Source organism: Paramisgurnus dabryanus, chromosome 14 (genome assembly GCF_030506205.2).
Source record: "Paramisgurnus dabryanus chromosome 14, PD_genome_1.1, whole genome shotgun sequence".
NCBI classification, from domain to species: Eukaryota; Metazoa; Chordata; class Actinopteri; order Cypriniformes; family Cobitidae; genus Paramisgurnus; species Paramisgurnus dabryanus.
In genome coordinates, this window is record NC_133350.1 from 28998395 (window position 1) to 29018995 (window position 20601).

General features: G+C 45.0%; 32 non-coding genes and 1 pseudogene across 32 annotated transcripts; all 33 read right to left on the minus strand.

The window, feature by feature from the left end:
- Positions 1-636: 636 nt before the first annotated feature.
- Positions 637-718, minus strand: trnas-uga (transfer RNA serine (anticodon UGA)). Its single transcript has one exon. It is a non-coding gene; the product is annotated as a tRNA-Ser (tRNA).
- A 114-nt stretch (positions 719-832) lies between these two features.
- trnah-gug (transfer RNA histidin (anticodon GUG)) lies at positions 833-904 on the minus strand. Its single transcript has one exon. It is a non-coding gene; the product is annotated as a tRNA-His (tRNA).
- Positions 905-1350: 446 nt separating this feature from the next.
- On the minus strand, positions 1351-1423 carry trnak-uuu (transfer RNA lysine (anticodon UUU)). The gene has a single exon. It is a non-coding gene; the product is annotated as a tRNA-Lys (tRNA).
- A 607-nt stretch (positions 1424-2030) lies between these two features.
- On the minus strand, positions 2031-2171 carry LOC135719490 (U4 spliceosomal RNA). The gene has a single exon (XR_010521127.1). It is a non-coding gene; the product is annotated as a U4 spliceosomal RNA (small nuclear RNA).
- Positions 2172-3037: 866 nt separating this feature from the next.
- trnas-uga (transfer RNA serine (anticodon UGA)) lies at positions 3038-3119 on the minus strand. The gene has a single exon. It is a non-coding gene; the product is annotated as a tRNA-Ser (tRNA).
- A 114-nt stretch (positions 3120-3233) lies between these two features.
- trnah-gug (transfer RNA histidin (anticodon GUG)) lies at positions 3234-3305 on the minus strand. The gene has a single exon. It is a non-coding gene; the product is annotated as a tRNA-His (tRNA).
- A 446-nt stretch (positions 3306-3751) lies between these two features.
- On the minus strand, positions 3752-3824 carry trnak-uuu (transfer RNA lysine (anticodon UUU)). The gene has a single exon. It is a non-coding gene; the product is annotated as a tRNA-Lys (tRNA).
- A 607-nt stretch (positions 3825-4431) lies between these two features.
- LOC135719491 (U4 spliceosomal RNA) lies at positions 4432-4572 on the minus strand. The gene has a single exon (XR_010521128.1). It is a non-coding gene; the product is annotated as a U4 spliceosomal RNA (small nuclear RNA).
- An 883-nt stretch (positions 4573-5455) lies between these two features.
- trnas-uga (transfer RNA serine (anticodon UGA)) lies at positions 5456-5537 on the minus strand. The gene has a single exon. It is a non-coding gene; the product is annotated as a tRNA-Ser (tRNA).
- A 113-nt stretch (positions 5538-5650) lies between these two features.
- On the minus strand, positions 5651-5722 carry trnah-gug (transfer RNA histidin (anticodon GUG)). The gene has a single exon. It is a non-coding gene; the product is annotated as a tRNA-His (tRNA).
- Positions 5723-6168: 446 nt separating this feature from the next.
- trnak-uuu (transfer RNA lysine (anticodon UUU)) lies at positions 6169-6241 on the minus strand. Its single transcript has one exon. It is a non-coding gene; the product is annotated as a tRNA-Lys (tRNA).
- A 607-nt stretch (positions 6242-6848) lies between these two features.
- LOC135719492 (U4 spliceosomal RNA) lies at positions 6849-6989 on the minus strand. Its single transcript, XR_010521129.1, has one exon. It is a non-coding gene; the product is annotated as a U4 spliceosomal RNA (small nuclear RNA).
- An 883-nt stretch (positions 6990-7872) lies between these two features.
- On the minus strand, positions 7873-7954 carry trnas-uga (transfer RNA serine (anticodon UGA)). Its single transcript has one exon. It is a non-coding gene; the product is annotated as a tRNA-Ser (tRNA).
- A 114-nt stretch (positions 7955-8068) lies between these two features.
- On the minus strand, positions 8069-8140 carry trnah-gug (transfer RNA histidin (anticodon GUG)). Its single transcript has one exon. It is a non-coding gene; the product is annotated as a tRNA-His (tRNA).
- A 446-nt stretch (positions 8141-8586) lies between these two features.
- trnak-uuu (transfer RNA lysine (anticodon UUU)) lies at positions 8587-8659 on the minus strand. Its single transcript has one exon. It is a non-coding gene; the product is annotated as a tRNA-Lys (tRNA).
- A 607-nt stretch (positions 8660-9266) lies between these two features.
- Positions 9267-9407, minus strand: LOC135719493 (U4 spliceosomal RNA). Its single transcript, XR_010521130.1, has one exon. It is a non-coding gene; the product is annotated as a U4 spliceosomal RNA (small nuclear RNA).
- Positions 9408-10287: 880 nt separating this feature from the next.
- trnas-uga (transfer RNA serine (anticodon UGA)) lies at positions 10288-10369 on the minus strand. The gene has a single exon. It is a non-coding gene; the product is annotated as a tRNA-Ser (tRNA).
- Positions 10370-10483: 114 nt separating this feature from the next.
- Positions 10484-10555, minus strand: trnah-gug (transfer RNA histidin (anticodon GUG)). The gene has a single exon. It is a non-coding gene; the product is annotated as a tRNA-His (tRNA).
- A 1126-nt stretch (positions 10556-11681) lies between these two features.
- On the minus strand, positions 11682-11822 carry LOC135719494 (U4 spliceosomal RNA). Its single transcript, XR_010521131.1, has one exon. It is a non-coding gene; the product is annotated as a U4 spliceosomal RNA (small nuclear RNA).
- An 883-nt stretch (positions 11823-12705) lies between these two features.
- Positions 12706-12787, minus strand: trnas-uga (transfer RNA serine (anticodon UGA)). Its single transcript has one exon. It is a non-coding gene; the product is annotated as a tRNA-Ser (tRNA).
- Positions 12788-12901: 114 nt separating this feature from the next.
- Positions 12902-12973, minus strand: trnah-gug (transfer RNA histidin (anticodon GUG)). The gene has a single exon. It is a non-coding gene; the product is annotated as a tRNA-His (tRNA).
- Positions 12974-13419: 446 nt separating this feature from the next.
- trnak-uuu (transfer RNA lysine (anticodon UUU)) lies at positions 13420-13492 on the minus strand. The gene has a single exon. It is a non-coding gene; the product is annotated as a tRNA-Lys (tRNA).
- A 607-nt stretch (positions 13493-14099) lies between these two features.
- On the minus strand, positions 14100-14240 carry LOC135719495 (U4 spliceosomal RNA). The gene has a single exon (XR_010521132.1). It is a non-coding gene; the product is annotated as a U4 spliceosomal RNA (small nuclear RNA).
- Positions 14241-15123: 883 nt separating this feature from the next.
- trnas-uga (transfer RNA serine (anticodon UGA)) lies at positions 15124-15205 on the minus strand. The gene has a single exon. It is a non-coding gene; the product is annotated as a tRNA-Ser (tRNA).
- A 114-nt stretch (positions 15206-15319) lies between these two features.
- trnah-gug (transfer RNA histidin (anticodon GUG)) lies at positions 15320-15391 on the minus strand. The gene has a single exon. It is a non-coding gene; the product is annotated as a tRNA-His (tRNA).
- Positions 15392-15837: 446 nt separating this feature from the next.
- trnak-uuu (transfer RNA lysine (anticodon UUU)) lies at positions 15838-15910 on the minus strand. The gene has a single exon. It is a non-coding gene; the product is annotated as a tRNA-Lys (tRNA).
- Positions 15911-16517: 607 nt separating this feature from the next.
- LOC135719572 (U4 spliceosomal RNA) lies at positions 16518-16640 on the minus strand (annotated as a pseudogene).
- An 880-nt stretch (positions 16641-17520) lies between these two features.
- Positions 17521-17602, minus strand: trnas-uga (transfer RNA serine (anticodon UGA)). Its single transcript has one exon. It is a non-coding gene; the product is annotated as a tRNA-Ser (tRNA).
- A 114-nt stretch (positions 17603-17716) lies between these two features.
- trnah-gug (transfer RNA histidin (anticodon GUG)) lies at positions 17717-17788 on the minus strand. Its single transcript has one exon. It is a non-coding gene; the product is annotated as a tRNA-His (tRNA).
- A 446-nt stretch (positions 17789-18234) lies between these two features.
- trnak-uuu (transfer RNA lysine (anticodon UUU)) lies at positions 18235-18307 on the minus strand. Its single transcript has one exon. It is a non-coding gene; the product is annotated as a tRNA-Lys (tRNA).
- Positions 18308-18914: 607 nt separating this feature from the next.
- On the minus strand, positions 18915-19055 carry LOC135719497 (U4 spliceosomal RNA). Its single transcript, XR_010521133.1, has one exon. It is a non-coding gene; the product is annotated as a U4 spliceosomal RNA (small nuclear RNA).
- Positions 19056-19938: 883 nt separating this feature from the next.
- On the minus strand, positions 19939-20020 carry trnas-uga (transfer RNA serine (anticodon UGA)). The gene has a single exon. It is a non-coding gene; the product is annotated as a tRNA-Ser (tRNA).
- A 114-nt stretch (positions 20021-20134) lies between these two features.
- On the minus strand, positions 20135-20206 carry trnah-gug (transfer RNA histidin (anticodon GUG)). Its single transcript has one exon. It is a non-coding gene; the product is annotated as a tRNA-His (tRNA).
- Positions 20207-20601: the final 395 nt, after the last annotated feature.

Genomic DNA, 20601 nt, shown 5'->3' on the forward strand with positions numbered 1-20601 from the left:
ATAACAGGATTGATTAAGAGAATCTAGGTTCTTTTTATGTGGGGACAAACTCTTGTCCACACTCCAACACAGAAGGTGGCGATAATGCACCTTAAAGTTGGTGCTACTTGCCATTAAACGACGAAGAAGAAGAAGAAGAAGGTGGTATGGCTTTGCTGTATGTTTTGCCTTTTCGACAGGTAAGAGATCTTCACCAGAGGTTTACTCATTATTCGCTGTCTATTAGGAAAAGCATGAGTGCAAAACATTTTTAAATGAATTAAGGACAACAAGCCTGGGCAGGGAATTATGGTAATTGTGAAAACAAAAGGGTGGGGCCTTAATCCTTAACATCTTAGAACATGGCTCAGGTTAGGATCAACTCGATTAGCCACAATGCACATCCTTTCTAAACAAAAACCTGTTCCAGCTCTTTTTTGGTTTCATGTTGTGCGAGCTGTTTATGGACAATATGACAACGGAAGCTGCATCACTTGACAACAGGGCTGCTTGTTGAACACACACAGGAGAAACTACGACAGGCTGCTTAGTTTTCCATCCGCAAATCCAATGGTAACAACTTGAGCAGCAGAAATACAGCACTTCGTGAGCTGGAACGACCAACAAGCGAAGCTCTGAAGCCAGGGAGCAGACACACGTAGTCGGCAGGGTTTGAACCTGCGCGGGGAGACCCCAATGGATTTCAAGTCCATCGCCTTAACCACTCGGCCACGACTACAACGAGTCATCCTTGCAAACCCTCTGGGCTTGTTGTGTGCTGAAAAGAACTTGTCGGTCAGTTAGGTACAAAAGGGTCAGCGTTGGGATGATCCACCCACATCCCTGGGTGGACTGCCGTGACCCGGATTCGAACCGGGGTTGCTGCGGCCACAACGCAGAGTACTAACCACTATACGATCACGGCGTGCCACCAGGCTCCGGCATGGCTGTGCCTCCAGGTTTGCCTGAGTGCGTCGGCCGGAAGGTGCTTGGCATTCATTTTCTGAGGTCTCAATCAATTTTTTGTTTACTTTCATCTGCAAACCTTAAGCAAAATGTCTCTCAGGGGTGGTTTCCCGCACAGGGATTAGTTTAAGACAGGACTAGGCCTCAGTTTAATTAAGCAATACAACTAGTTTTAACAATCATGCCTTATTAAAAACATTACTTGTGTGCATTTCACGGCAAAGCAAAGGGCAATGGTGTCAGTGAAAGTTCTTTTCAGTTTGGACAGCTCTTACATTTATTTTAGTCGAGGACAAGTCATCCTCTGTCCGAGAAACCGCCCTTCAAAATCCAATACGTCCTCGAGGCCGACCCAAACGCCAAGGGGAGACGATCGCAGACGGCAGGACACAAACATGCACTCATCGCCCGAACAGGGACTTGAACCCTGGACCCTCAGATTAAAAGTCTGATGCTCTACCGACTGAGCTATCCAGGCTCATGCTTCAGTACCAGGGCATCACCTCTCATGCCTCCTACGGTCTGATAATGTTGGCAGACAAGGATTGGGATTTCTTTATCATGACCTGTTCATTACTCATTGGTCTGTGGACAGAGTAAATGTTACTAGAAGGCCAGAATGAGCCGGCACCTGCTTCAGTCTTCTAACAGAGTACGTAAGAGCTCTTTAAGGGGAGAAGTCTTGCTTCAGCTTGAGACAGTCTTCTCTTGAGGAAAAAGCAGCCGTTCTCCAAAACGTCACCAGAGAGGCAGCGTTACTGAGCTGAAGGAAGTGTAGGTGTGTCTGCGTAACATGATGAACTGACTATTGAGGTGCACGAGATAAAGCACGTGTGACAAAAACGTGACATTGCCTGTGAAAAGCCAGCTAAATCATTTTTATGATTTTCTCTTTTCTCCGCAAAATCATCACATATGACGTAGAGAACACTCTGTAAAAACATAACCTTAATATCTTTAACGTTGACTTCCACAATAAAGATTGAAATGAATGTGACACCAACGATTGGGATGGAACTTTGATTCCCCTAATCTCACTACTAACAACACTAGCAGACATCTTTCATTTACAACGACCTTGTAAGTCTCTTAAGAGACTGGCAAAAATTGCCAAAGCTGACTGTATTTCAAGTCATCCTGGCGGGGTATTGGGTAAAGTTTTCAACCAGCAAAGATCACGCCTCGGATAAACCTCATAGGCTACGATATTGCCTCTGCGAAAGAATGATGGGAAAGGTCACGACCTTTCATGTGCACATACCTGGACGCTGGACGACATGGTGGTAATCAAGCTTTAAACTGAGATTAGACTTCAGATGCTGCTTTTAGAGCATGTTGTTTGTTTTTGAGGAAAGGGTAAACGTTGCAGATGGAAAATAGGCAAGTGGGAATTGTTGACTTGAACCCTTAGAATACAATCGGTTACGGCTTGAAGAGATCATTTCATTATTTAAAGATAACAGGATTGATTAAGAGAATCTAGGTTCTTTTTATGTGGGGACAAACTCTTGTCCACACTCCAACACAGAAGGTGGCGATAATGCACCTTAAAGTTGGTGCTACTTGCCATTAAACGACGAAGAAGAAGAAGAAGAAGGTGGTATGGCTTTGCTGTATGTTTTGCCTTTTCGACAGGTAAGAGATCTTCACCAGAGGTTTACTCATTATTCGCTGTCTATTAGGAAAAGCATGAGTGCAAAACATTTTTAAATGAATTAAGGACAACAAGCCTGGGCAGGGAATTATGGTAATTGTGAAAACAAAAGGGTGGGGCCTTAATCCTTAACATCTTAGAACATGGCTCAGGTTAGGATCAACTCGATTAGCCACAATGCACATCCTTTCTAAACAAAAACCTGTTCCAGCTCTTTTTTGGTTTCATGTTGTGCGAGCTGTTTATGGACAATATGACAACGGAAGCTGCATCACTTGACAACAGGGCTGCTTGTTGAACACACACAGGAGAAACTATGACAGGCTGCTTAGTTTTCCATCCGCAAATCCAATGGTAACAACTTGAGCAGCAGAAATACAGCACTTCGTGAGCTGGAACGACCAACAAGCGAAGCTCTGAAGCCATGGAGCAGACACACGTAGTCGGCAGGGTTTGAACCTGCGCGGGGAGACCCCAATGGATTTCAAGTCCATCGCCTTAACCACTCGGCCACGACTACAACGAGTCATCCTTGCAAACCCTCTGGGCTTGTTGTGTGCTGAAAAGAACTTGTCGGTCAGTTAGGTACAAAAGGGTCAGCGTTGGGATGATCCACCCACATCCCTGGGTGGACTGCCGTGACCCGGATTCGAACCGGGGTTGCTGCGGCCACAACGCAGAGTACTAACCACTATACGATCACGGCGTGCCACCAGGCTCCGGCATGGCTGTGCCTCCAGGTTTGCCTGAGTGCGTCGGCCGGAAGGTGCTTGGCATTCATTTTCTGAGGTCTCAATCAATTTTTTGTTTACTTTCATCTGCAAACCTTAAGCAAAATGTCTCTCAGGGGTGGTTTCCCGCACAGGGATTAGTTTAAGACAGGACTAGGCCTCAGTTTAATTAAGCAATACAACTAGTTTTAACAATCATGCCTTATTAAAAACATTACTTGTGTGCATTTCACGGCAAAGCAAAGGGCAATGGTGTCAGTGAAAGTTCTTTTCAGTTTGGACAGCTCTTACATTTATTTTAGTCGAGGACAAGTCATCCTCTGTCCGAGAAACCGCCCTTCAAAATCCAATACGTCCTCGAGGCCGACCCAAACGCCAAGGGGAGACGATCGCAGACGGCAGGACACAAACATGCACTCATCGCCCGAACAGGGACTTGAACCCTGGACCCTCAGATTAAAAGTCTGATGCTCTACCGACTGAGCTATCCAGGCTCATGCTTCAGTACCAGGGCATCACCTCTCATGCCTCCTACGGTCTGATAATGTTGGCAGACAAGGATTGGGATTTCTTTATCATGACCTGTTCATTACTCATTGGTCTGTGGACAGAGTAAATGTTACTAGAAGGCCAGAATGAGCCGGCACCTGCTTCAGTCTTCTAACAGAGTACGTAAGAGCTCTTTAAGGGGAGAAGTCTTGCTTCAGCTTGAGACAGTCTTCTCTTGAGGAAAAAGCAGCCGTTCTCCAAAACGTCACCAGAGAGGCAGCGTTACTGAGCTGAAGGAAGTGTAGGTGTGTCTGCGTAACATGATGAACTGACTATTGAGGTGCACGAGATAAAGCACGTGTGACAAAAACGTGACATTGCCTGTGAAAAGCCAGCTAAATCATTTTTATGATTTTCTCTTTTCTCCGCAAAATCATCACATATGACGTAGAGAACACTCTGTAAAAACATAACCTTAATATCTTTAACGTTGACTTCCACATTAAAGATTGAAATGAATGTGACACCAACGATTGGGATGGAACTTTGATTCCCCTAATCTCACTACTAACAACAATAGCAGACATCTTTCATTTACAACGACCTTGTAAGTCTCTTAAGAGACTGGCAAAAATTGCCAAAGCTGACTGTATTTCAAGTCATCCTGGCGGGGTATTGGGTAAAGTTTTCAACCAGCAAAGATCACGCCTCGGATAAACCTCATAGGCTACGATATTGCCTCTGCGAAAGAATGACTGCAAAGGTCACGACCTTTCATGTGCACATACCTGGACGCTGGACGACATGGTGGTAATCAAGCTTTAAACTGAGATTAGACTTCAGATGCTGCTTTTAGAGCATGTTGTTTGTTTTTGACGAAAGTATATTGAGGAAAGGGTAAACGTTGCAGATGGAAAATAGGCAAGTGGGAATTGTTGACTTGAACCCTTAGAATACAATCGGTTACGGCTTGAAGAGATCATTTCATTATTTAAAGATAACAGGATTGATTAAGAGAATCTAGGTTCTTTTTATGTGGGGACAAACTCTTGTCCACACTCCAACACAGAAGGTGGCGATAATGCACCTTAAAGTTGGTGCTACTTGCCATTAAACGACGACGAAGAAGAAGAAGAAGAAGGTGGTATGGCTTTGCTGTATGTTTTGCCTTTTCGCCAGGTAAGAGATCTTCACCAGAGGTTTACTCATTATTCGCTGTCTATTAGGAAAAGCATGAGTGCAAAACATTTTTAAATGAATTAAGGACAACAAGCCGGGGCAGGGAATTATGGTAATTGTGAAAACAAAAGGGTGGGGCCTTAATCCTTAACATCTTAGAACATGGCTCAGGTTAGGATCAACTCGATTAGCCACAATGCACATCCTTTCTAAACAAAAACCTGTTCCAGCTCTTTTTTGGTTTCATGTTGTGCGAGCTGTTTATGGACAATATGACAACGGAAGCTGCATCACTTGACAACAGGGCTGCTTGTTGAACACACACAGGAGAAACTACGACAGGCTGCTTAGTTTTCCATCCGCAAATCCAATGGTAACAACTTGAGCAGCAGAAATACAGCACTTCGTGAGCTGGAACGACCAACAAGCGAAGCTCTGAAGCCAGGGAGCAGACACACGTAGTCGGCAGGGTTTGAACCTGCGCGGGGAGACCCCAATGGATTTCAAGTCCATCGCCTTAACCACTCGGCCACGACTACACAAGTCATCCTTGCAAACCCTCTGGGCTTGTTGTGTGCTGAAAAGAACTTGTCGGTCAGTTAGGTACAAAAGGGTCAGCGTTGGGATGATCCACCCACATCCCTGGGTGGACTGCCGTGACCCGGATTCGAACCGGGGTTGCTGCGGCCACAACGCAGAGTACTAACCACTATACGATCACGGCGTGCCACCAGGCTCCGGCATGGCTGTGCCTCCAGGTTTGCCTGAGTGCGTCGGCCGGAAGGTGCTTGGCATTCATTTTCTGAGGTCTCAATCAATTTTTTGTTTACTTTCATCTGCAAACCTTAAGCAAAATGTCTCTCAGGGGTGGTTTCCCGCACAGGGATTAGTTTAAGACAGGACTAGGCCTCAGTTTAATTAAGCAATACAACTAGTTTTAACAATCATGCCTTATTAAAAACATTACTTGTGTGCATTTCACGGCAAAGCAAAGGGCAATGGTGTCAGTGAAAGTTCTTTTCAGTTTGGACAGCTCTTACATTTATTTTAGTCGAGGACAAGTCATCCTCTGTCCGAGAAACCGCCCTTCAAAATACAATACGTCCTCGAGGCCGACCCAAACGCCAAGGGGAGACGATCGCAGACGGCAGGACACAAACATGCACTCATCGCCCGAACAGGGACTTGAACCCTGGACCCTCAGATTAAAAGTCTGATGCTCTACCGACTGAGCTATCCGGGCTAATGCTTCAGTACCAGGGCATCACCTCTCATGCCTCCTACGGTCTGATAATGTTGGCAGACAAGGATTGGGATTTCTTTATCATGACCTGTTCATTACTCATTGGTCTGTGGACAGAGTAAATGTTACTAGAAGGCCAGAATGAGCCGGCACCTGCTTCAGTCTTCTAACAGAATACGTAAGAGCTCTTTAAGGGGAGAAGTCTTGCTTCAGCTTGAGACAGTCTTCTCTTGAGGAAAAAGCAGCCGTTCTCCAAAACGTCACCAGAGAGGCAGCGTTATTAAGCTGAAGGAAGTGTAGGTGTGTCTGCGTAACATGATGAACTGACTATTGAGGTGCACGAGATAAAGCATGTGTGACAAAAACGTGACCCTGCCTGTGAAAAGCCAGCTAAATCATTTTTATGATTTTCTCTTTTCTCCGCAAAATCATCACATATGACGTAGAGAACACTCTGTAAAAACATAACCTTAATATCTTTAACGTTGACTTCCACATTAAAGATTGAAATGAATGTGACACCAACGATTGGGATGGAACTTTGATTCCCCTAATCTCACTACTAACAACACTAGCAGACATCTTTCATTTACAACGACCTTGTAAGTCTCTTAAGAGACTGGCAAAAATTGCCAAAGCTGACTGTATTTCAAGTCATCCTGGCGGGGTATTGGGTAAAGTTTTCAACCAGCAAAGATCACGCCTCGGATAAACCTCATAGGCTACGATATTGCCTCTGCGAAAGAATGACGGCAAAGGTCACGACCTTTCATGTGCACATACCTGGACGCTGGACGACATGGTGGTAATCAAGCTTTAAACTGAGATTAGACTTCAGATGCTGCTTTTAGAGCATGTTGTTTGTTTTTGACGAAAGTATATTGAGGAAAGGGTAAACGTTGCAGATGGAAAATAGGCAAGTGGGAATTGTTGACTTGAACCCTTAGAATACAATCGGTTACGGCTTGAAGAGATCATTTCATTATTTAAAGATAACAGGATTGATTAAGAGAATCTAGGTTCTTTTTATTTGGGGACAAACTCTTGTCCACACTCCAACACAGAAGGTGGCGATAATGCACCTTAAAGTTGGTGCTACTTGCCATTAAACGACGACGAAGAAGAAGAAGAAGAAGGTGGTATGGCTTTGCTGTATGTTTTGCCTTTTCGACAGGTAAGAGATCTTCACCAGAGGTTTACTCATTATTCGCTGTCTATTAGGAAAAGCATGAGTGCAAAACATTTTTAAATGAATTAAGGACAACAAGCCGGGGCAGGGAATTATGGTAATTGTGAAAACAAAAGGGTGGGGCCTTAATCCTTAACATCTTAGAACATGGCTCAGGTTAGGATCAACTCGATTAGCCACAATGCACATCCTTTCTAAACAAAAACCTGTTCCAGCTCTTTTTTGGTTTCATGTTGTGCGAGCTGTTTATGGACAATATGACAACGGAAGCTGCATCACTTGACAACAGGGCTGCTTGTTGAACACACACAGGAGAAACTACGACAGGCTGCTTAGTTTTCCATCCGCAAATCCAATGGTAACAACTTGAGCAGCAGAAATACAGCACTTCGTGAGCTGGAACGACCAACAAGCGAAGCTCTGAAGCCAGGGAGCAGACACACGTAGTCGGCAGGGTTTGAACCTGCGCGGGGAGACCCCAATGGATTTCAAGTCCATCGCCTTAACCACTCGGCCACGACTACAACGAGTCATCCTTGCAAACCCTCTGGGCTTGTTGTGTGCTGAAAAGAACTTGTCGGTCAGTTAGGTACAAAAGGGTCAGCGTTGGGATGATCCACCCACATCCCTGGGTGGACTGCCGTGACCCGGATTCGAACCGGGGTTGCTGCGGCCACAACGCAGAGTACTAACCACTATACGATCACGGCGTGCCACCAGGCTCCGGCATGGCTGTGCCTCCAGGTTTGCCTGAGTGCGTCGGCCGGAAGGTGCTTGGCATTCATTTTCTGAGGTCTCAATCAATTTTTTGTTTACTTTCATCTGCAAACCTTAAGCAAAATGTCTCTCAGGGGTGGTTTCCCGCACAGGGATTAGTTTAAGACAGGACTAGGCCTCAGTTTAATTAAGCAATACAACTAGTTTTAACAATCATGCCTTATTAAAAACATTACTTGTGTGCATTTCACGGCAAAGCAAAGGGCAATGGTGTCAGTGAAAGTTCTTTTCAGTTTGGACAGCTCTTACATTTATTTTAGTCGAGGACAAGTCATCCTCTGTCCGAGAAACCGCCCTTCAAAATACAATACGTCCTCGAGGCCGACCCAAACGCCAAGGGGAGACGATCGCAGACGGCAGGACACAAACATGCACTCATCCCCCGAACAGGGACTTGAACCCTTGACCCTCAGATTAAAAGTCTGATGCTCTACCGACTGAGCTATCCGGGCTAATGCTTCAGTATCAGGGCATCACCTCTCATGCCTCCTACGGTCTGATAATGTTGGCAGACAAGGATTGGGATTTCTTTATCATGACCTGTTCATTACTCATTGGTCTGTGGACAGAGTAAATGTTACTAGAAGGCCAGCATGAGCCGGCACCTGCTTCAGTCTTCTAACAGAATACGTAAGAGCTCTTTAAGGGGAGAAGTCTTGCTTCAGCTTGAGACAGTCTTCTCTTGAAGAAAAAGCAGCCGTTCTCCAAAACGTCACCAGAGAGGCAGCGTTACTAAGCTGAAGGAAGTGTAGGTGTGTCTGCGTAACATGATGAACTGACTATTGAGGTGCACGAGATAAAGCACGTGTGACAAAAACGTGACCCTGCCTGTGAAAAGCCAGCTAAATCATTTTTATGATTTTCTCTTTTCTCCGCAAAATCATCACATATGACGTAGAGAACACTCTGTAAAAACATAACCTTAATATCTTTAACGTTGACTTCCACATTAAAGATTGAAATGAATGTGACACCAACGATTGGGATGGAACTTTGATTCCCCTAATCTCACTACTAACAACACTAGCAGACATCTTTCATTTACAACGACCCTGTAAGTCTCTTAAGAGACTGGCAAAAATTGCCAAAGCTGACTGTATTTCAAGTCATCCTGGCGGGGTATTGGGTAAAGTTTTCAACCAGCAAAGATCACGCCTCGGATAAACCTCATAGGCTACGATATTGCCTCTGCGAAAGAATGACGGCAAAGGTCACGACCTTTCATGTGCACTTACCTGGACGCTGGACGACATGGTGGTAATCAAGCTTTAAACTGAGATTAGACTTCAGATGCTGCTTTTAGAGCATGTTGTTTGTTTTTGACGAAAGTATATTGAGGAAAGGGTAAATGTTGCAGATGGAAAATAGGCAAGTGGGAATTGTTGACTTGAACCCTTAGAATACAATCGGTTACGGCTTGAAGAGATCATTTCATTATTTAAAGATAACAGGATTGATTAAGAGAATCTAGGTTCTTTTTATGTGGGGACAAACTCTTGTCCACACTCCAACACAGAAGGTGGCGATAATGCACCTTAAAGTTGGTGCTACTTGCCATTAAACGACGAAGAAGAAGAAGAAGAAGGTGGTATGGCTTTGCTGTATGTTTTGCCTTTTCGACAGGTAAGAGATCTTCACCAGAGGTTTACTCATTATTCGCTGTCTATTAGGAAAAGCATGAGTGCAAAACATTTTTAAATGAATTAAGGACAACAAGCCGGGGCAGGGAATTATGGTAATTGTGAAAACAAAAGGGTGGGGCCTTAATCCTTAACATCTTAGAACATGGCTCAGGTTAGGATCAACTCGATTAGCCACAATGCACATCCTTTCTAAACAAAAACCTGTTCCAGCTCTTTTTTGGTTTCATGTTGTGCGAGCTGTTTATGGACAATATGACAACGGAAGCTGCATCACTTGACAACAGGGCTGCTTGTTGAACACACACAGGAGAAACTACGACAGGCTGCTTAGTTTTCCATCCGCAAATCCAATGGTAACAACTTGAGCAGCAGAAATACAGCACTTCGTGAGCTGGAACGACCAACAAGCGAAGCTCTGAAGCCAGGGAGCAGACACACGTAGTCGGCAGGGTTTGAACCTGCGCGGGGAGACCCCAATGGATTTCAAGTCCATCGCCTTAACCACTCGGCCACGACTACAACGAGTCATCCTTGCAAACCCTCTGGGCTTGTTGTGTGCTGAAAAGAACTTTTCGGTCAGTTAGGTACAAAAGGGTCAGCGTTGGGATGATCCACCCACATCCCTGGGTGGACTGCCGTGACCCGGATTCGAACCGGGGTTGCTGCGGCCACAACGCAGAGTACTAACCACTATACGATCACGGCGTGCCACCAGGCTCCGGCATGGCTGTGCCTCCAGGTTTGCCTGAGTGCGTCGGCCGGAAGGTGCTTGGCATTCATTTTCTGAGGTCTCAATCAATTTTTTGTTTACTTTCATCTGCAAACCTTAAGCAAAATGTCTCTCAGGGGTGGTTTCCCGCACAGGGATTAGTTTAAGACAGGACTAGGCCTCAGTTTAATTAAGCAATACAACTAGTTTTAACAATCATGCCTTATTAAAAACATTACTTGTGTGCATTTCACGGCAAAGCAAAGGGCAATGGTGTCAGTGAAAGTTCTTTTCAGTTTGGACAGCTCTTACATTTATTTTAGTCGAGGACAAGTCATCCTCTGTCCGAGAAACCGCCCTTCAAAATCCAATACGTCCTCGAGGCCGACCCAAACGCCAAGGGGAGACGATCGCAGACGGCAGGACACAAACATGCACTCATCCCCCGAACAGGGACTTGAACCCTTGACCCTCAGATTAAAAGTCTGATGCTCTACCGACTGAGCTATCCGGGCTAATGCTTCAGTATCAGGGCATCACCTCTCATGCCTCCTACGGTCTGATAATGTTGGCAGACAAGGATTGGGATTTCTTTATCATGACCTGTTCATTACTCATTGGTCTGTGGACAGAGTAAATGTTACTAGAAGGCCAGCATGAGCCGGCACCTGCTTCAGTCTTCTAACAGAATACGTAAGAGCTCTTTAAGGGGAGAAGTCTTGCTTCAGCTTGAGACAGTCTTCTCTTGAAGAAAAAGCAGCCGTTCTCCAAAACGTCACCAGAGAGGCAGCGTTACTAAGCTGAAGGAAGTGTAGGTGTGTCTGCGTAACATGATGAACTGACTATTGAGGTGCACGAGATAAAGCACGTGTGACAAAAACGTGACCCTGCCTGTGAAAAGCCAGCTAAATCATTTTTATGATTTTCTCTTTTCTCCGCAAAATCATCACATATGACGTAGAGAACACTCTGTAAAAACATAACCTTAATATCTTTAACGTTGACTTCCACATTAAAGATTGAAATGAATGTGACACCAACGATTGGGATGGAACTTTGATTCCCCTAATCTCACTACTAACAACACTAGCAGACATCTTTCATTTACAACGACCCTGTAAGTCTCTTAAGAGACTGGCAAAAATTGCCAAAGCTGACTGTATTTCAAGTCATCCTGGCGGGGTATTGGGTAAAGTTTTCAACCAGCAAAGATCACGCCTCGGATAAACCTCATAGGCTACGATATTGCCTCTGCGAAAGAATGACGGCAAAGGTCACGACGTTTCATGTGCACTTACCTGGACGCTGGACGACATGGTGGTAATCAAGCTTTAAACTGAGATTAGACTTCAGATGCTGCTTTTAGAGCATGTTGTTTGTTTTTGACGAAAGTATATTGAGGAAAGGGTAAACGTTGCAGATGGAAAATAGGCAAGTGGGAATTGTTGACTTGAACCCTTAGAATACAATCGGTTACGGCTTGAAGAGATCATTTCATTATTTAAAGATAACAGGATTGATTAAGAGAATCTAGGTTCTTTTTATGTGGGGACAAACTCTTGTCCACACTCCAACACAGAAGGTGGCGATAATGCACCTTAAAGTTGGTGCTACTTGCCATTAAACGATGACGAAGAAGAAGAAGAAGAAGGTGGTATGGCTTTGCTGTATGTTTTGCCTTTTCGACAGGTAAGAGATCTTCACCAGAGGTGTACTCATTATTCGCTGTCTATTAGGAAAAGCATGAGTGCAAAACATTTTTAAATGAATTAAGGACAACAAGCCGGGGCAGGGAATTATGGTAATTGTGAAAACAAAAGGGTGGGGCCTTAATCCTTAACATCTTAGAACATGGCTCAGGTTAGGATCAACTCGATTAGCCACAATGCACATCCTTTCTAAACAAAAACCTGTTCCAGCTCTTTTTTGGTTTCATGTTGTGCGAGCTGTTTATGGACAATATGACAACGGAAGCTGCATCACTTGACAACAGGGCTGCTTGTTGAACACACACAGGAGAAACTACGACAGGCTGCTTAGTTTTCCATCCGCAAATCCAATGGTAACAACTTGAGCAGCAGAAATACAGCACTTCGTGAGCTGGAACGACCAACAAGCGAAGCTCTGAAGCCAGGGAGCAGACACACGTAGTCGGCAGGGTTTGAACCTGCGCGGGGAGACCCCAATGGATTTCAAGTCCATCGCCTTAACCACTCGGCCACGACTACAACGAGTCATCCTTGCAAACCCTCTGGGCTTGTTGTGTGCTGAAAAGAACTTGTCGGTCAGTTAGGTACAAAAGGGTCAGCGTTGGGATGATCCACCCACATCCCTGGGTGGACTGCCGTGACCCGGATTCGAACCGGGGTTGCTGCGGCCACAACGCAGAGTACTAACCACTATACGATCACGGCATGCCACCAGGCTCCGGCATGGCTGTGCCTCCAGGTTTGCCTGAGTGCGTCGGCCGGAAGGTGCTTGGCATTCATTTTCTGAGGTCTCAATCAATTTTTTGTTTACTTTCATCTGCAAACCTTAAGCAAAATGTCTCTCAGGGGTGGTTTCCCGCGCAGGGATTAGTTTAAGACAGGACTAGGCCTCAGTTTAATTAAGCAATACAACTAGTTTTAACAATCATGCCTTATTAAAAACATTACTTGTGTGCATTTCACGGCAAAGCAAAGGGCAATGGTGTCAGTGAAAGTTCTTTTCAGTTTGGACAGCTCTTACATTTATTTTAGTCGAGGACAAGTCATCCTCTGTCCGAGAAACCGCCCTTCAAAATACAATACGTCCTCGAGGCCGACCCAAACGCCAAGGGGAGACGATCGCAGACGGCAGGACACAAACATGCACTCATCGCCCGAACAGGGACTTGAACCCTGGACCCTCAGATTAAAAGTCTGATGCTCTACCGACTGAGCTATCCGGGCTCATGCTTCAGTACCAGGGCATCACCTCTCATGCCTCCTACGGTCTGATAATGTTGGCAGACAAGGATTGGGATTTCTTTATCATGACCTGTTCATTACTCATTGGTCTGTGGACAGAGTAAATGTCACTAGAAAGCCAGAATGAGCCGGCACCTGCTTCAGTCTTCTAACAGAGTACGTAAGAGCTCTTTAAGGGGAGAAGTCTTGCTTCAGCTTGAGACAGTCTTCTCTTGAGGAAAAAGCAGCCGTTCTCCAAAACGTCACCAGAGAGGCAGCGTTACTAAGCTGAAGGAAGTGTAGGTGTGTCTGCGTTACATGATGAACTGACTATTGAGGTGCACGAGATAAAGCACGTGTGACAAAAACGTGACCCTGCCTGTGAAAAGCCAGCTAAATCATTTTTATGATTTTCTCTTTTCTCCGCAAAATCATCACATATGACGTAGAGAACACTCTGTAAAAACATAACCTTAATATCTTTAACGTTGACTTCCACAATAAAGATTGAAATGAATGTGACACCAACGATTGGGATGGAACTTTGATTCCCCTAATCTCACTACTAACAACACTAGCAGACATCTTTCATTTACAACGACCTTGTAAGTCTCTTAAGAGACTGGCAAAAATTGCCAAAGCTGACTGTATTTCAAGTCATCCTGGCGGGGTATTGGGTAAAGTTTTCAACCAGCAAAGATCACGCCTCGGATAAACCTCATAGGCTACGATATTGCCTCTGCGAAAGAATGACTGCAAAGGTCACGACCTTTCATGTGCACATACCTGGACGCTGGACGACATGGTGGTAATCAAGCTTTAAACTGAGATTAGACTTCAGATGCTGCTTTTAGAGCATGTTGTTTGTTTTTGACGAAAGTATATTGAGGAAAGGGTAAACGTTGCAGATGGAAAATAGGCAAGTGGGAATTGTTGACTTGAACCCTTAGAATACAATCGGTTACGGCTTGAAGAGATCATTTCATTATTTAAAGATAACAGGATTGATTAAGAGAATCTAGGTTCTTTTTATGTGGGGACAAACTCTTGTCCACACTCCAACACAGAAGGTGGCGATAATGCACCTTAAAGTTGGTGCTACTTGCCATTAAACGACGACGAAGAAGAAGAAGAAGAAGGTGGTATGGCTTTGCTGTATGTTTTGCCTTTTCGACAGGTAAGAGATCTTCACCAGAGGTGTACTCATTATTCGCTGTCTATTAGGAAAAGCATGAGTGCAAAACATTTTTAAATGAATTAAGGACAACAAGCCGGGGCAGGGAATTATGGTAATTGTGAAAACAAAAGGGTGGGGCCTTAATCCTTAACATCTTAGAACATGGCTCAGGTTAGGATCAACTCGATTAGCCACAATGCACATCCTTTCTAAACAAAAACCTGTTCCAGCTCTTTTTTGGTTTCATGTTGTGCGAGCTGTTTATGGACAATATGACAACGGAAGCTGCATCACTTGACAACAGGGCTGCTTGTTGAACACACACAGGAGAAACTACGACAGGCTGCTTAGTTTTCCATCCGCAAATCCAATGGTAACAACTTGAGCAGCAGAAATACAGCACTTCGTGAGCTGGAACGACCAACAAGCAAAGCTCTGAAGCCAGGGAGCAGACACACGTAGTCGGCAGGGTTTGAACCTGCGCGGGGAGACCCCAATGGATTTCAAGTCCATCGCCTTAACCACTCGGCCACGACTACAACGAGTCATCCTTGCAAACCCTCTGGGCTTGTTGTGTGCTGAAAAGAACTTGTCGGTCAGTTAGGTACAAAAGGGTCAGCGTTGGGATGATCCACCCACATCCCTGGGTGGACTGCCGTGACCCGGATTCGAACCGGGGTTGCTGCGGCCACAACGCAAAGTACTAACCACTATACGATCACGGCGTGCCACCAGGCTCCGGCATGGCTGTGCCTCCAGGTTTGCCTGAGTGCATCGGCCGGAAGGTGCTTGGCATTCATTTTCTGAGGTCTCAATCAATTTTTTGTTTACTTTCATCTGCAACCCTTAAGCAAAATGTCTCTCAGGGGTGGTTTCCCGCACAGGGATTAGTTTAAGACAGGACTAGGCCTCAGTTTAATTAAGCAATACAACTAGTTTTAACAATCATGCCTTATTAAAAACATTACTTGTGTGCATTTCACGGCAAAGCAAAGGGCAATGGTGTCAGTGAAAGTTCTTTTCAGTTTGGACAGCTCTTACATTTATTTTAGTCGAGGACAAGTCATCCTCTGTCCGAGAAACCGCCCTTCAAAATACAATACGTCCTCGAGGCCGACCCAAACGCCAAGGGGAGACGATCGCAGACGGCAGGACACAAACATGCACTCATCGCCCGAACAGGGACTTGAACCCTGGACCCTCAGATTAAAAGTCTGATGCTCTACCGACTGAGCTATCCGGGCTCATGCTTCAGTACCAGGGCATCACCTCTCATGCCTCCTACGGTCTGATAATGTTGGCAGACAAGGATTGGGATTTCTTTATCATGACCTGTTCATTACTCATTGGTCTGTGGACAGAGTAAATGTTACTAGAAGGCCAGAATGAGCCGGCACCTGCTTCAGTCTTCTAACAGAGTACGTAAGAGCTCTTTAAGGGGAGAAGTCTTGCTTCAGCTTGAGACAGTCTTCTCTTGAGGAAAAAGCAGCCGTTCTCCAAAACGTCACCAGAGAGGCAGCGTTACTAAGCTGAAGGAAGTGTAGGTGTGTCTGCGTAACATGATGAACTGACTATTGAGGTGCACGAGATAAAGCACGTGTGACAAAAACGTGACCCTGCCTGTGAAAAGCCAGCTAAATCATTTTTATGATTTTCTCTTTTCTCCGCAAAATCATCACATATGACGTAGAGAACACTCTGTAAAAACATAACCTTAATATCTTTAACGTTGACTTCCACATTAAAGATTGAAATGAATGTGACACCAACGATTGGGATGGAACTTTGATTCCCCTAATCTCACTACTAACAACACTAGCAGACATCTTTCATTTACAACGACCTTGTAAGTCTCTTAAGAGACTGGCAAAAATTGCCAAAGCTGACTGTATTTCAAGTCATCCTGGCGGGGTATTGGGTAAAGTTTTCAACCAGCAAACCTCATAGGCTACGATATTGCCTCTGCGAAAGAATGACTGCAAAGGTCACGACCTTTCATGTGCACATACCTGGACGCTGGACGACATGGTGGTAATCAAGCTTTAAACTGAGATTAGACTTCAGATGCTGCTTTTAGAGCATGTTGTTTGTTTTTGACGAAAGTATATTGAGGAAAGGGTAAACGCTGCAGATGGAAAATAGGCAAGTGGGAATTGTTGACTTGAACCCTTAGAATACAATCGGTTACGGCTTGAAGAGATCATTTCATTATTTAAAGATAACAGGATTGATTAAGAGAATCTAGGTTCTTTTTATGTGGGGACAAACTCTTGTCCACACTCCAACACAGAAGGTGGCGATAATGCACCTTAAAGTTGGTGCTACTTGCCATTAAACGACGAAGAAGAAGAAGAAGAAGGTGGTATGGCTTTGCTGTATGTTTTGCCTTTTCGCCAGGTAAGAGATCTTCACCAGAGGTTTACTCATTATTCGCTGTCTATTAGGAAAAGCATGAGTGCAAAACATTTTTAAATGAATTAAGGACAACAAGCCGGGGCAGGGAATTATGGTAATTGTGAAAACAAAAGGGTGGGGCCTTAATCCTTAACATCTTAGAACATGGCTCAGGTTAGGATCAACTCGATTAGCCACAATGCACATCCTTTCTAAACAAAAACCTGTTCCAGCTCTTTTTTGGTTTCATGTTGTGCGAGCTGTTTATGGACAATATGACAACGGAAGCTGCATCACTTGACAACAGGGCTGCTTGTTGAACACACACAGGAGAAACTACGACAGGCTGCTTAGTTTTCCATCCGCAAATCCAATGGTAACAACTTGAGCAGCAGAAATACAGCACTTCGTGAGCTGGAACGACCAACAAGCGAAGCTCTGAAGCCAGGGAGCAGACACACGTAGTCGGCAGGGTTTGAACCTGCGCGGGGAGACCCCAATGGATTTCAAGTCCATCGCCTTAACCACTCGGCCACGACTACAACGAGTCATCCTTGCAAACCCTCTGGGCTTGTTGTGTGCTGAAAAGAACTTGTCGGTCAGTTAGGTACAAAAGGGTCAGCGTTGGGATGATCCACCCACATCCCTGGGTGGACTGCCGTGACCCGGATTCGAACCGGGGTTGCTGCGGCCACAACGCAGAGTACTAACCACTATACGATCACGGCATGCCACCAGGCTCCGGCATGGCTGTGCCTCCAGGTTTGCCTGAGTGCGTCGGCCGGAAGGTGCTTGGCATTCATTTTCTGAGGTCTCAATCAATTTTTTGTTTACTTTCATCTGCAAACCTTAAGCAAAATGTCTCTCAGGGGTGGTTTCCCGCGCAGGGATTAGTTTAAGACAGGACTAGGCCTCAGTTTAATTAAGCAATACAACTAGTTTTAACAATCATGCCTTATTAAAAACATTACTTGTGTGCATTTCACGGCAAAGCAAAGGGCAATGGTGTCAGTGAAAGTTCTTTTCAGATTGGACAGCTCTTACATTTATTTTAGTCGAGGACAAGTCATCCTCTGTCCGAGAAACCGCCCTTCAAAATACAATACGTCCTCGAGGCCGACCCAAACGCCAAGGGGAGACGATCGCAGACGGCAGGACACAAACATGCACTCATCGCCCGAACAGGGACTTGAACCCTGGACCCTCAGATTAAAAGTCTGATGCTCTACCGACTGAGCTATTCGGGCTAATGCTTCAGTACCAGGGCATCACCTCTCATGCCTCCTACGGTCTGATAATGTTGGCAGACAAGGATTGGGATTTCTTTATCATGACCTGTTCATTACTCATTGGTCTGTGGACAGAGTAAATGTTACTAGAAGGCCAGAATGAGCCGGCACCTGCTTCAGTCTTCTAACAGAGTACGTAAGAGCTCTTTAAGGGGAGAAGTCTTGCTTCAGCTTGAGACAGTCTTCTCTTGAGGAAAAAGCAGCCGTTCTCCAAAACGTCACCAGAGAGGCAGCGTTACTAAGCTGAAGGAAGTGTAGGTGTGTCTGCGTAACATGAAGAACTGACTATTGAGGTGCACGAGATAAAGCACGTGTGACAAAAACGTGACCCTGCCTGTGAAAAGCCAGCTAAATCATTTTTATGATTTTCTCTTTTCTCCGCAAAATCATCACATATGACGTAGAGAACACTCTGTAAAAACATAACCTTAATATCTTTAACGTTGACTTCCACATTAAAGATTGAAATGAATGTGACACCAACAATTGGGATGGAACTTTGATTCCCCTAATCTCACTACTAACAACACTAGCAGACATCTTTCATTTACAACGACCTTGTAAGTCTCTTAAGAGACTGGCAAAAATTGCCAAAGCTGACTGTATTTCAAGTCATCCTGGCGGGGTATTGGGTAAAGTTTTCAACCAGCAAAGATCACGCCTCGGATAAACCTCATAGGCTACGATATTGCCTCTGCGAAAGAATGACGGCAAAGGTCACGACCTTTCATGTGCACATACCTGGACGCTGGACGACATGGTGGTAATCAAGCTTTAAACTGAGATTAGACTTCAGATGCTGCTTTTAGAGCATGTTGTTTGTTTTTGACGAAAGTATATTGAGGAAAGGGTAAACGTTGCAGATGGAAAATAGGCAAGTGGGAATTGTTGACTTGAACCCTTAGAATACAATCGGTTACGGCTTGAAGAGATCATTTCATTATTTAAAGATAACAGGATTGATTAAGAGAATCTAGGTTCTTTTTATGTGGGGACAAACTCTTGTCCACACTCCAACACAGAAGGTGGCGATAATGCATCTTAAAGTTGGTGCTACTTGCCATTAAACGACGACGAAGAAGAAGAAGAAGAAGGTGGTATGGCTTTGCTGTATGTTTTGCCTTTTCGACAGGTAAGAGATCTTCACCAGAGGTTTACTCATTATTCGCTGTCTATTAGGAAAAGCATGAGTGCAAAACATTTTTAAATGAATTAAGGACAACAAGCCGGGGCAGGGAATTATGGTAATTGTGAAAACAAAAGGGTGGGGCCTTAATCCTTAACATCTTAGAACATGGCTCAGGTTAGGATCAACTCGATTAGCCACAATGCACATCCTTTCTAAACAAAAACCTGTTCCAGCTCTTTTTTGGTTTCATGTTGTGCGAGCTGTTTATGGACAATATGACAACGGAAGCTGCATCACTTGACAACAGGGCTGCTTGTTGAACACACACAGGAGAAACTACGACAGGCTGCTTAGTTTTCCATCCGCAAATCCAATGGTAACAACTTGAGCAGCAGAAATACAGCACTTCGTGAGCTGGAACGACCAACAAGCGAAGCTCTGAAGCCAGGGAGCAGACACACGTAGTCGGCAGGGTTTGAACCTGCGCGGGGAGACCCCAATGGATTTCAAGTCCATCGCCTTAACCACTCGGCCACGACTACAACGAGTCATCCTTGCAAACCCTCTGGGCTTGTTGTGTGCTGAAAAGAACTTGTCGGTCAGTTAGGTACAAAAGGGTCAGCGTTGGGATGATCCACCCACATCCCTGGGTGGACTGCCGTGACCCGGATTCGAACCGGGGTTGCTGCGGCCACAACGCAGAGTACTAACCACTATACGATCACGGCGTGCCACCAGGCTCCGGCATGGCTGTGCCTCCAGGTTTGCCTGAGTGCGTCGGCCGGAAGGTGCTTGGCATTCATTTTCTGAGGTCTCAATCAATTTTTTGTTTACTTTCATCTGCAAACCTTAAGCAAAATGTCTCTCAGGGGTGGTTTCCCGCACAGGGATTAGTTTAAGACAGGACTAGGCCTCAGTTTAATTAAGCAATACAACTAGTTTTAACAATCATGCCTTATTAAAAACATTACTTGTGTGCATTTCACGGCAAAGCAAAGGGCAATGGTGTCAGTGAAAGTTCTTTTCAGTTTGGACAGCTCTTACATTTATTTTAGTCGAGGACAAGTCATCCTCTGTCCGAGAAACCGCCCTTCAAAATACAATACGTCCTCGAGGCCGACCC